This window comes from Aotus nancymaae, unplaced genomic scaffold (genome assembly GCF_030222135.1).
Source record: "Aotus nancymaae isolate 86718 unplaced genomic scaffold, 86718_ANA_hifiasm-v0.15.2.pri h1tg000008l, whole genome shotgun sequence".
In the NCBI taxonomy this organism is placed as follows: Eukaryota; Metazoa; Chordata; class Mammalia; order Primates; family Aotidae; genus Aotus; species Aotus nancymaae.
This window is the reverse complement of record NW_026988419.1, coordinates 50,286,625-50,301,322: the sequence shown is the minus strand read 5'-3', so window position 1 is coordinate 50,301,322 and position 14,698 is coordinate 50,286,625. Positions and strand designations below refer to the sequence as shown.

At 36.3% G+C, this 14,698-nt stretch overlaps 1 protein-coding gene across 6 annotated transcripts in view; it reads right to left on the bottom strand.

The window, feature by feature from the left end:
- The window catches only part of PDE1A (phosphodiesterase 1A), a 385,412-nt gene that overhangs the window by 175,184 nt on the left and 195,530 nt on the right, over window positions 1-14,698 (bottom strand). The window lies entirely within an intron of this gene.

Sequence of the window (14,698 nt, the reverse complement as noted above, 5' to 3'; positions counted from 1 at the left end):
GCAGGGACCATCTGTACCATTAAGAAGTTTGGAATTAATACAGAGGACTGTGGGAAATTCAGTGACTGATTTAAAGCATGAAATAGCACTCCTGCAGTTTTGCAGTATTGTGAAGGATAAATCTAAGGGTGACGGGAATCCAACAGGAAACTTGGAGGATATTTTGTTATCCAAGTGAGAAACATGAGAAGGCAGGAAGGGTGGAGAGAGGAACTTAATGACTAATGGATTGTGGCAGGAACAGAGAAAGAGGGACGCTTGGGTTTAGGAAAGTGTGGGATTAGTGAGCATCACCATGATAGTGGTTATGGGAGAGAAAGGAGTAGGCTGAGCTGAGGGAAATGATGGATCCAATTCTGGGCACTCTAAACTTGTGATACTTATGGAACATGCAAGAGAACTTGCCCAACAGAAAGTAGGGCATTTAGTTCTGGCACTCAGGAAAGAGATTTAAGATGATGACGTAGACTTGGAATTCATCAGAATGTGGGACAGAGGAAGGTCTGGGGTCAAGCCCCGAATATGCACATCTTTTAAGTATCCCTAAGTGATTTTGAAGCAGGTTATTCACAGTCATATGTACAGTAATAAATAGTAGGTAAAGCTATTGGTGTGGACTAATGTCTCCAGGAGACGTGATAAAGACAGAAGGAAAACACGGTAAAGATGGAACCATAAAAATAACAATATGTAAGAGGAAGGCAGGAAAAGATGAACTCGGTAAGAAGAGAATAAGAAAAAGGAAGGCAGAGAGGAAGCTGAGGGACAAAACATCAAGGAAGAATGTATAAGAATAAGAATAATTATAGCACCAGTGATCCTGAAGATTAGGTCCAGAGAAAAATCTGGAAAACTGATTACATTTGGCAACCAAAGAAATTGGGACCTCAGTGAGACCAGCTTCCGTGGGACAGATGAAGATCAAAGCCAGTTGCAAAGGGCAGAGGCTTTACTGCACCATGAGAAAGAAGAGACAATGAATGTAAACCAGAAATTTTTAAAAATTTATTTATTATACTTTAAGTTCTGGGGTACATGTGCAGATCGTGCAGCTTTGTTACATAGGTATACACGTGCCATGGTGGTGGTTTGCTGCATCCATCACCCCGTCACCTACATTAGGTATTTCTCCTAATGCTATCCCTCCCCAATCCCCCACCCCCTGCTATTCCTCCCCTAGCCCCCCAACCCCCAGGCCCTGGTGTGTGATGTTCCCCTCCCTGTGTCCATGTGTTCTCATTGTTCAACACCCACTTATGCATGAGAATATGCGGTGGTTTTTTTTCTGTTCTTGTGTCAGTTTGCTGAGAATGATGGTTTCCAGTTTCATCTATGTCCCTGCAAAGGATATGAACTCATCCTTTTTTATGGCTGCATAGTATTCCGTGGTGTATATGTGCCACATTTTCTTTATCCAGTCTATCAGGAGACAGTCAGTGTCATAATGGGGCCGGGACCTAGGAACAATGGTGGTTGTTCTCTTTTTAGTTTTTAATTGATTCTTGAGTATGCTTACATTCTGGGTGGGAAAATAAATAGACATGAGAAAGCTAGAAAGAGGTGAGCAAGAGTTAAAAGGAGAAAGGAATAGGTAGATGGGGGTGAAAATAAATTAATTTTTGGCTAATTCATATGCCTGATGCTTTAAACATTATTACATTTATATGTCTTATTGTACAGATATGGTTGTCCAACTCTGTGCAAATATGATTATTAGGGAGTACAAATCAGGTGCCCCAGCTGTACAACTAGCCAGGCTGATATTCAAATACAGAATTTTCTGGCTATAATACATATTTTCTTTTAAATAAACCAGTTTCTCAAACATTAAAAACCTGTCTCTGCTTTCACAAACATGAAAATGTCAGCCTCACAATTTTAGCTGATTTAATATGTCCCCTCAGTATAGATCACTATAATCTGCATTCTCACCAGCCAAGAATTTCAATCCCTGTAATTTGTAATACAAATCAAATTATATTTTTAATTTCCAAATATAAAATTGCAATGCCAATGATGTATTTCAAGCTACACACATCCTGTTACCCCAGTTGTCCCCTACTGAAAATCACTGCCCCACATCATGTTATTCCCTGGCCTCACAAGTCCTAATGCTTCATATCGAGAAATGATTCCTGCCATTTGTTATTTTCAACATCCTTCATTTAGAAAGACTGACAATGTTATATACATAAGTCCATGTAATCAAGAACAGCTTTCACAGATAGCATTGTTACGAGGTGCTAAGGCTGTTTTACTGAAAATTAAATTCTGGTTCCACACTCCCTGGAGCACTTATTCTTGAGGCCCATATGACAATCCTGTGAATGAAAAGAACTTCACCCACAGGATCACAGCTGCTGCCAAATTCTCACTTCAGTGCCATGGAGACTCCAGGAGGAAAGGAATAGTTTTGCAGCAACATGATAATGTTCTGTGGCTTCTAAAATTTTGCAGAACACTAGCGGCCCTAATTTTTTCTAGTCACCCCCAACTTCAGTCTATATGATATGAGCTCTTCTTTATTCCTTTCTTTTTCATAACCTTTAAGACTTTGTTCAGCCCACAGTTATTTCAATATGTCTTAGTATTCTCAGCATGAATTACTCATTATTCTCTTTTCTTAGTCATTCTTCCTATGTTTATAAAAATGTGTTGAGAACTGCCTTGGAGAATGAAGATTTTCTTTTCATCACTCCCTCTCTCATTTTACCTTTCATGTCTTCATGTTTTGAAAATGCAAGATTATTTTTCATCATGTATTGATTTTCCCACTGATAATTTTTGCTTTGCTGAAAAAAGAAATTGTGCAATATGCCTCTTACCTCAGGATAAAATGATTCTTTTTGATTGCCATAAGAGGATATACTGACTCAAATTCTCAACAGAATTATACAGAGTTAGGAGAGAAACTAATAACACCTATTTTTACATAACCTAAACATATTCTATCAGGTTTTTATTAATGTTATTAAACCAACAACTGTGACATGGGTGATAAAATTTCTAGTGAACAAAAGAGATTTAAAATTTTTTTTTTAAATCTAAATCCCAGTTTAACCTTTTGTTTTCTGGGCTTAAGTTAATTGAAAACTAAACAATGCTCATTGTGGTCTGCCCTTAATTTTCTATCTTAAATTTATTCATATTTAGCAGTAATTGTATCTTTATTTACTCCTATACTTCTAAACGGAAGTTACTTTACTTGAACAATTAGCATAATATGCGTTAATGGAGTGATGTTATGTAGACTTCATCTACTCCTGTGGCAAGTTAAGGGATAATTTTCCCCAAACACATTTTCTGAGGTCTCAAAAGGACAATAGAAGTAAGAAGTATATTTAAGCACTTTTCCTAGCTGACTCATCCATATCTATACAGCTGTTCTTTAGAAGCTGCCAGAATGACTTCAGCTCCCACTGACAAGCACAACAACTCATCAAGAAACACAAAAATTGGTGTGACAAAGTAAATAAAGATAATACACATTATTTCATTGGCATGTAATGGGATTATTTTCTTCAGAGTTAGACTATAATATTCTGAATATTCAGTCTCTACTGGATTATAAGACTATGACAAATTAAGAAGCAGTTTTCCATTTTCACATTTTATTCTTGTTTAGAATAATATAGACTCTGCCAGTGGTCTGCATTCTCTGGTGGATTTAAAGGCTGGTAGACCTATGTCACCTATATTCAGTGCCATTCATTCACCAGGACCTATAAAATAAGGGCCAGCTGGAAGTTACACAAGTTGTCTTGGCTCATAGTCAAGACTGGACAAATACAGTAACAATATTCATTAATTAAATTAATTAATTAATATTCTAAGAAATGCATGAGGCTAGTTATTGCCACTAATATTAGTGACAACATAAGCTCAATATAGGAAGATACCATCCATTTCCTTTAATCCTGTGACCCAAGAACACAGTTAGTTGGTTTTGTAGGTTATTTGAGTGGATACAGGGATAATTATCAGAGCACGTATACACTCATTCAGCAGATAGCTGGTGTAACTTGCCGGATTCTCTATGAGGTGCTGGAATATGAGGGCTGTTTCTGTGTAGGCCACACTGACCAAAAGGAAATTTGCAGAAGAAAACTTGAGAAAAAATACAGCTTCCCATAGGCTCAAGAAATAATATTTTTTAAATTGACAAAATTTTTAAACTATAGTATAAATCCAAGTAAAAATTAGAAACAATATTATCTGGAACTGTAAAAATATTTTTGAATAAAATTTGTGTTTATCTTTGTTATGTAAGTAGATATTTGCAATAAGTAGGTATTTGCTTTGAATTCACTCTTTTCAGGTCTCAATACAACCAGCATTTTAAAAGTTAGCTGTTAATTTTAGCAATAAATTACTTTTCCAATGTTCTTAGCTAACTTCAGTTGAACAATTTTCAATGGGCTAGTTACAAAAGACCTATGATTAATGTAAATTTACACATGTCATTTGACAGAAGATCTTGATGGTTTATAATAGCAAATTCACTGTTACTTATTTTGTGACTCCTTTGTCTCCATGAGATCTGATTTCCAAGGTACACTCTAAACCAAAAATATCCCACATGTAAGCTATTATGCAAGTGAAATATTTTGCAAAATATTTTGTCCTATTTCACTAGTGGAATACAATATGTAATCATTAATTAAATTATTTACTACTGTATCTATTTATACATTCAATTTCATGCAATAGGTCCTAATAAAATGCTTAAAGAACATAACTCTGCTATCAACAAAAAGCAAAAAAAATAACATTTAGGGCAAATAACTGCTAATGACTTGTGAGTGACTATTTATTTAAAGCATATAGACGTTTTGCATGTTGCATGAGACCTAAAACCAAGATGATCATTAAAAGCAGGAGTAATGGCATTTTCCAGAAAGAACATTTACTAGTGCCCTCTGACTGAATTCCAGTTCATGAGCTCACAGCCAGAATTTTCAAGCTCTCCTGTAGTTTCAATTGGCATACTTCTCTAGTTCTTGCTTATTTCTCTGTGAAGGGACACGGTGTTTCATTTTTAATAGTTTACAAGTTCTCCCCAAGGCAATATATGTTAGAACAAGTCTGATGATTAGTTACAAATCAACCTGTAGCTATGAAAAGTTACCTTTCTTTCTAAAATCTTAGCATTTTTTTTTGTTTTTATAAAGTATCAGGCACTGTTAACAATGAATTTCAACAATTAATGAAAAGAACAAAAATATGGTAAGTATTTTTGTATGGATGGGTCAAACATGAGAGAGAGAAGCCACAAAGAAGAGAGTCTATTACTTTGACAAACAGTAAAATGATTCTTTCATTTTAATTACATTGCTGAACACCCATTTTTTCATTGATGGAATAAAGATCTTGGCCTTTACAGTTTTGCAAATTGTTCCTTTAAGACTTAAATCAAAAAGCCTTCTTTGACACTCACCTAGAGAGTGTCTCAAGCTGAGAGTCATACAAAGCTTCCCATTGCCCCTTCTTTCCTCATACAGCTCTCCAAATTTGCATGTTTTATAGCTTGAAGCTTCCAGGTAAGGTTTTTATTTAAGAGAAAAATTTCATGACTAGAAACCAACTTATAAACCACCAGGCTAGATATTATTTTAATTTATCTTCCAGCTTCACCATTCTAGGGTTCTAGAAAATGATGTTTTACTCTGGATTTAATTTCAAGGTAATTACCTTTAGAAGGACAGTCTGCTGTTCCGTCCCTAATCATTGGAAATAAGAGCTCTAAAGTCATGTTGAATTTTAAATTCCTCCTCTGCCACTTACAAGCTGTGTGATCTTGGGCATATTATTTTTTCTTTCTAACTCTGTCTTCTCTTTTATAAAAAGAGATAAGAGAAGAATCTACAGACCAGGATTGAAATATTGCATGGAAATTTCTTAATATGATGTTGGGCACATAGTAAACCACAGAACCAACTCTAGACTTCACAGATTCCAGACTATTAGAAGCTGACATGGTTTGGCTTTGTCCCCACCCAAATCTCATCTTGAATTGTAGCTCCCATAATTCCCATGTGTCATGGGAGGGATCCAGTGGGAGGTAATTGAATCATGGAGGTGGTTTTTTTTTTCCTGTGCTGTTCTCCTGACAAAGAATATGTCTCAAGAGAGCTAATGGCAAAGTAAGCCAGTGTGTCAGTGTGTGGCCACACCATCCTGGGCACAGCTGTAGGGCCTGACATTGCAGTAGGGCTGTGCAGGCCTTTTCAGTTACAGCATAGATTTTCCTAGTGGGCCAGGGAATCAATCAGAGACTCACCAAACTACTAGGGAAGACATTTATGTTTTAAGACTGATAGGAGAGTGAAAGACAGACCCATAAATGTTGGTGGTGGTGTTAATTTTTACTGTTCATTTCCTAGCAAGATGCCTGGAAAAAAAAATATTCATTATAAGTTTATATACTTCATTTCACATGAACCTCAATATATTGCTGTGAGGGAGATAGGAAAAGAAGTATTATTTCAGTTTTGTTGAGGAGGGATATAGAACTAAGGGTTCTATATCTCAGTGATTATAGAAGAGGGAGCAGAATCTATTCAACCACAATTCCCTCACAAGAATCTTGGCTTCATCACTTAATCCACTAAAATTTCCATTTTGGGACCATGCATACAAGATAATCAATGTATACAATTTTAGGCATATTTTAAAACTCTAATTCTGCTAAATATGAAAATGATGTGCATAAAATCATCTTAATGCCTAAGTTTAGGGGATTCCAAAACATAGTAACTTAGTTGTCATAATTACCTGCATATGAGAAAATTAAAAACAGATGAAAATCAGAGACCTTCTATCGAATCTGAAAAATTTAGGCTTTCTGCCTAGTGCCAAGCATAATCTACATTAGAGGTCAAATTTATTATGTTACTTTTCACTTGAGGTTTCACATTTTGCCCCAAAACTACAAGAAAATAAAATCACTGTTTTATGGGTACTTTCATAGCACATGTTATCCCACATCTGTACTCCTTTATGATATCTCTTGGAACTTATTCTTTTTTTGTTCCCCCAGCATAGACGGTTTGTCCCCTCCATCCTCTACCCACTGTATGGTTGACTGCCCTCAATGCAAAACCAAGTCCGCTGAAATTAGTCACTCAGAAAAAAATTAGTGCTTCAGTCTTGAGCAATAAGTTCAGGAAACATTTAAGTGTTTATTACGTGCCAGTTGCTTTCACAAAGGTTATCACAACAAATTCTGAGGTAGATACTATTACTCCTGCAGCTCAGAAAGCTTCAATGATTTGCTCAGGGTCATGGAACTAGTTATTTCTGGGATTCAATCCAAGATTTTGACTTTGAATTTACTGCTATTTTCTTATCTTATTAAGGCATCATAGCTAAAATCCCAGGGTACAATCATACATTTGACTAGTCAACAGGAGCAAAAATGATAAAAAATTCAGGCCATGCTGAGTAATTAGAAATAGGAAGATATAAGTCCCGAATATGAGAGTAATGGAAAATATAGACTTGTTGGTTAGTAATTAATTTAAAGTTACATAGATACTATGTCAACCTATAACACTAAATGCGACTAAAAAGCATATGTGCCCTTACCATACAACATATGCAAAAATTAAAAATGGATCAAAGATCTAGGATAAGAGCTAAAGCTACAAAAAAATCTTAGAAGAAGACATAAGGGAAAAGCTCTATAATATCAGATTTGGCAATAAATTATTAGATATGACACCAAAAATATAGGTAACGAAAAGAATGGAAAAAATTGAGTTCATTACAACTTAAAACTTGTACATCAAAGGAGACTATCAACAGAGTAAAAAGACAACTCAAAGAATGGGAGAAAATGTTTGCAAATCATATGTCTAATAAGAGATTAAGATCCAAAATATATTTTTAAAAAATTCCTGCAACTCAAAAACATCACTTTGGGAGGCCAAGGCAGGTGAATTGCCTGAGGTCAGGAGTTCACAACCAGCTTGGGCAATATGATGAAACCCCATCTCTACTTAAATACAAACAATTAACCAGGTGTGGCAGTGTGCACCTGTAGTCCCAGCTACTCAGGGGGCTGAGACAGGAGAATTGCTTGAACCTGGAAGGTGGAGGTGGCAGTGAGCTGAGATCACACCACTGGACTCCAGCCTGGGCAACAGAGTGAGACTCTGTCTCAAAAAAAAAAAAAAAAAAAAAAAAATTGGCAAAGGGACTCAAATATTGAATACACATTTCTCCAAAGCTATATAAATGGCCAATGAACACATGAGAAGACAGTTAGCATCACTAATCACTAGGAAAATGCAAATCAAAACCACAATGAGATATCAGTTCACACCAATTAGGATGACTAGTGTATATATATATTTAAAATATATATACATATTTTAAAAAGAACAGAAAGTATGTGTTAGCAAAACTGCAGAGAAAATGGAACACTTGTGCATTCCTAGTGAGAATATAAAATGGTGGAGCCATATCTACTCACAAGAATTGAATGCAGGTACTTAAACAGATACTTGTAGACTAATGTTTATAATACCATTACTCGTAACAACCAAATGGGGAAACAATTCAAATGTCCATTGATGAAATAGTTGGCAAACAAAGTATGATGTATGCATACAAGGAAATATTAATCACCCTTAAAAAGTAAAGAAATTCTGGTACATGTTACAGCATAAATAAACCTTGAACATACCATGCTATGTAAAATAAACCAGAGGCAAAAAAGATAAACACTTTATGATTCTTAGAATCATACATGAGATAGCTAGAACAGTCAAATTCACAGAAACAGAAAGTAGAAAAGTGGTTTTCAGAGAATGGTGAATTACTGTTTAATGGGTACAGAGTTTCAGGTTGGAATGATGAAAAAGTTCTGGAGATGGGTGGGGTGATGGTTGTACAACACTGTGAATGTAATTGATACCACAGAATTGTATGCTTACAAATGGTAAATTTTATATTATTTTACCACAATAATAATTTATAAAAAAGACTATCCCTGCATTTACTTTGCAAGAGTGAGTTAGAAGCCCTTAAGGAAAAAGTTCACGTGTGGATTAGCATCCGAGACTAGAGGGAGGCACACACTTTATCTTTCTCTGAATATTGGCGATTAAGTCTTTCAATTATTCAACATGTAAACGCATATGTTAAGACTTTTATTTATTTGTAATGTAAACAAGATATTATTTCTGTGCTCAAAAAGTTCGCAGACTATTTTGAGTAAACATCTCAACAGAGATACCTGTGATGCTAAATTGGTTCATTATCTCTCATTCATTCAACAAATAATTATTGAATGTCTAGAATGACTAAGAATTATTCTAAGTCCTGGGGACACTATGGTATATAAAACAAAGTTCCTGTTTTAATAGAGCTGACATTTCTTTGAAGAAAGACAGAAAATAGGCAAATGAGTAAATATGTAATGTTAGACGGTGATCAATGCTGGGGAAAAATTAATCAGTGTAAAGGAGAGAAGGAGTGACTGTTTGGAAGGAGTAAGGCAAAGCGTATTGGAAAAAGTGATCATGTGATGCTGGAGTAGAGAATTGAGTGAAAGAAGATGTAAGTAATGTGGATATCTGCAGGAAGACCATTCCGGGCAGAGAAAAATTTATTTTCAGAAGCCAATTAAAATCTGTGACAGAAATATGCTTGAGTGTTTGAGGAAGAGTAAAGAAGTCAGCATGGCTGGGGCAAAGGTTCTTAAAATTACTTCAAATTTTAATGGTAAGGAGATGAGGAAGAATCAACAGAAGTCACTGAGATGGAGTGGCCAATGAGTGAGGTGAGGGTAGAACCAAGTGAAGAAATTATTGAAAAAATCAGGGAGTATCTCTAATGCTGCTAATAGTTTTTATAAGCAGACTGAGCTGTGACCACTGGGTTTAACAACACAATGTCACTGAAGACTGACTGGAGACCCAGGGAAAAAGCCTGATTCCAGTGGGTTTGAGAAGTATGGAGGAAGACAAAGTAGAGAATGCACCCACAGTTAACACATTAGAACTTTCTTACAGATGATGAAGAGTGGGGAGAAAGCTGGGAGAAATGTGGGTTGAGGAGGGGTGTTTTCTAAATATAAAAGATAAAAACATGTTTCTATGCTGAAAGCACAAATCCAATAGGACAAACTGATGAAGTGAAGAAAGGGAGCACTGTCAGGAATAAAGTGAGAAGGTGAGAAGGAATGCTATTTGATGTCTAAGTAGGGGCCATGGCTTTAACAGGCAGGCTCTTCTATGTTTATAGGAATGAAGGTAGAATATGCGAATATAGGTGCAGTTAGGTAGGTAGATGTGCAGGAAATATCTCAATTTCTCTTATGATTGCTTTTATTCTTTCAGTGAAATAAGAAGCAAAGTCACAAAAACTACATTCAAGAATGACAGGGCAGAGACCAAGAAGATGTGAAATAGTTTCTTTTTTTCTCTCTCTTTTTTTTTTTATTATACTTTAAGGTCTGGGGTACATGTGTAGATCCTGCACGTTTGTTACATAGGTATACACATGCCATGGTGGTTTGCTGTCTCCATCCCCCCGTCACCTAATTAGGTATTTCTCCCATTGTTATCCCTCCCCAAACTCCCCACACCCTGCTACCCCTCCCCTAGCCCCACACCCCCCAACAGACCCCAGTGTGTGATGTTTCCCTCCCTGTGTCCATATGTTCTCATTGTTCAACACCCACCTATGAGTGATAACATGCGGTGTTTGGTCTTCTGTTCTTGTGTCAGCTTTGTGAGAATGATGGTTTCCAGCTTCATCCGTGTCCCTGCAAAGGGCATGAATTCATCCTTTTTATGGCTGCATAGTATTCTATGGTGTATATGTGCCATGTTTTCTTTATTCACTCTATCATTGGTGGGCATTTGGGCTGGTTCCAGGTCTTTGGTATTGTAATAGTGCCTCAAAGAACATATGTGTGCATGAGTCTTTATAATAGAATGATTTACAATCCTTTGGGTATATACCCAGTAATGGAATTGCTGGGTCAAATGGCATTTCTATTTCTAGATCCTTGAGGAATCGCCACAGTGTCTTCCACAATGGTTGAACTAATTTACACTCCCATCAACATTGTAAAAGTGTTCCTATTTCTCCACATCCTCTCCAGCATCTGTTGTCTCCAGATTTTTTAATGATCACCATTCTAACTGGCGTGAATGGTATCTCAATGTGGTTTTGATTTGCATGTCACTAATGACCAGTGATGATGAGCATTTTTTCATTTTGTTGGCTGCATAAATGTCTTCTTTTGAAAAGCGTCTGTTCATATCCTTAGCCTATGTTTTGATGGGTTGTTTGTTTTTTACTTGTAAATTTGTTTTAGTTCTTTGTGGACTCTGGATATTAGCCCTTTGTCAGATGGGTAGATTGCAAAAAACATTTTCCTATTCTGTTGGTTGCCAGTTCACTCTAATGATTGTTTCCTTTGCTGTGCAGAAGCTCTTCAGTTCAATTAGATCCCATTTGTCTATTTTGGCTTTTGTTGCCATTGCTATTGGTGTTTTAGTCATGAAGTCCTTGGCTATGCCTATGTCCTGAATTGTATACCTAAGTTTTCTTCTAGGGTTTTTATGATGTTAGATCTTATGTTTAAATCTTTAATCCATCTGGAGTTAATTTTTGTATAAAGTGTAAGGAAGGGGTCCAGTTTCTGCTTTCTGCACATGGCTAGCCAGTTTTCCCAACACCATTGATTAAACAGGGAATCCTTTCCCCATTGCTTGTTTTTGTCTGGTTTGTCAAAGACCAGATGGTTGTAGATGTATAGCATTACTTCTGAGGCCTCTGTCCTGTTTCATTGGTCTATATCTCTGTTTTGGTAGAAGTACCATGCTGTTTTGATTACTGTAGCCTTGTAATATAGTTTGAGGTCAGGTAGTGTTATGCCTTCAGCTTTGTTCTTTTTGATTAGGCTTGTCTTAGCTATGCAGGCTCTTTCTGGTTCCATATGAAGTTTAAGGTGGTTTTCTCCAGTTCTGTGAAGAAGGTCAATGGTAGCTTGATGGGGATAGCATTGAGCCTATAAATTACTTTGGGCAGTATGGCTATTTTCACAATATTGATTCTTCTTATCCATGAGCATGGAATGCTTTTCCATCTGTTTGTGTCTTCTCTTATTTCCCTGAGTAGTGGTTCGTAGTTCTCCTTGAAGAGGTCCTTCACATCCTTTGTTAGTTGTATTCCTAGGTATTTTATTCTCTTTGTGGCAGTTGTGAATGGGAGTTCACTCATGATTTGGCTGTCTGTCTGTTATTGATGTATAGGAATGCTTGTGATTTTTGCACATTGATTTTGTATCCTGAGACTTTACTGAAGTTGCTTATTATCTTAAGGAGCTTTTGGGCTGAGACGATGGGGTCTTCTAAATATACAATCATGTCATCTGCAAATAGAAACATTTTGACTTCCTCTTTTCCTAATTGAATAATCTTTATTTCTTTTTCTTGCCTGATTGCTCTGGCTAAAACTTCCAATACTATGTTAAATAGGAATGGTGAGAGAGGGCACGCTTGTCTAGTGCCACTTTTCAAAGGGAATGCTTCCAGTTTTTGCCCATTCTGTATGATATTAGCTGTGGGTTTGTCATAAATAGCTTTTATTATTTTGAGACATGTTCCATCAATACCTAGTTTATTGAGAGTTTTTAGCATAAAGCGCTGTTGAATTTTATCGAAGGCCTTTTCTGCATCTATTGAGATAATCGTGTGGTTTTGTCTTTGGCTCTGTTTATGTGATGGATCACGTTTATAGATTTGCACATGTTGAACCAGCCTTGCATCCCCAGAATGAAGCCTATTTAATCGTGATGGATAAGCTTTTGATGTGTTGTTACATTTGGTTTGCCAGTATTTTATTGAAGATTTTTGCATTGATGTTCATCATAGATATTGGCCTGAAATTTTCTTTTGTAGTTGTGTCTCTGCCAGGTTTTGGTATCAGGATGATGTTGGTCTCATAAAATGAGTTAGGGAGGATTCCCTCTTTTTGTATTGTTTAGAATAGTTTCAGAAGGATTGGTAGCAGCTCCTCTTTGTACGTCTGGTAAAATTCTGCTGAACCTGTCTATCTCGGACTTTTTTTGGTTGGTAGGATATTAATTGCTGCCTCAACTTCAGCCCTTGTTATTGGTCTATTCAGGGATTCAACTTAGAAAGTAACAACCAGTACCAGCCACTGCAAAAACATACCAAATGGTAAAGACCATCGACACAATGAAGAAACTGCATCAACTAATGGGCAAAACAACCAGCTAGCATCAAAATGGCAGAATCAAATTCACACATAACAATTTTAAACTTAAATGTAAATGGGCTAAATGCCCCAATCAAAAGACACAGACTGGACAATTAGATAAAATGTCAAGAGCCATCATGTGCTGTATTCAGGAGATCCATCTCACGTGCAAAGACACACATAGACTCAAAATAAAGGGATGGAGGAAGATTTACCAAGCAAATGGAGAGCAAAAAAAAAAAAAAAAAGTAAGGGTTGCAATCCTAGTCTCTGGCAAAACGGACTTTAAACCAACAAAGATCAAAAGAGACAAAGAAGGCATTACATAATGGTAAAAGAATCAATGCAAGAAGAAGAGTTAATTATCCTAAATATCAATGAACCCAACACAGGAGCACCCTGATACATAAAGATACATAAAGCAAGTTCTTAACGACCTTCAAAGAGTCTTACACTCCCACACAATAATAATGGGAGACTTTAACACTCCACTGTCAATATTAGACAGACCAACAAGATAGAAAATTAACAAGGATATCAAGACTTGAACACAGATCTGGACCATGCATACCTAACAGACATCTCCAGAACTCTCCAGCCCAAATCCACAGAGTATATATTCTTCTCAGCACCACATCGCATTTACTCTAAAACTGACCACATAATTGGAAGTAAATGATTCCTCAGCATATGCAAAAGAATGGAAATCATAACAACAAGTCTCTCAGACCACAGTACGATCAAATAGAACTCAGGATTAAGAAACTCACTCAAAACCATACAACTACATGGAAACTGGACAACCTGCTCCTGAATGACTACTGGATAAATAATGAAATGAAGGCAGAAATAAAGATGTTCTTTGAAACCAATGAGAACAAAGATAAAATGTACCAGAATCTCTGGGACACATTTAAAGTAATGTCTAAAGGGAAATTTATAACACTAAATGCCCACATGAGAAGCAAGGGAAGATCTAAAATTGACACTCTATTGTCAAAATTAAAAATCTAGAGGGGCAAGATCAAATCAATTCAAAAGCTAGCAGAAGACAGGAAATAACTAAGATCAGAGCAGAACTGAAGGAGACAGAGACACTGAAAAAACGTTCAAAAAATCAATAAGTCTAGGAGTTGGTTTTTTGAAAAGATCAACAAAATAGATAGACCACTAGCCAGACTAATAAAGAAGAAAAGAGAGAAGAATCGAATAGATGCAATAAAAATGATAAAGGGGATATCACCACCAATTCCACAGAAATACAAACTACCATCAGAAATTACTACAAACAATTCTATGCACATAAACCAGTAAATCTAGAAGAAATTGATAAATTCCTGGACACTTACAATCTCCCAAGACTTAACCAGGTGTGAAATACTTTCTAAGAGAGCAGATAAGCCTGGAGCAGTAGGAAAACATGGTATGATTGCCAGGAAACAGTAGGGGAATAATT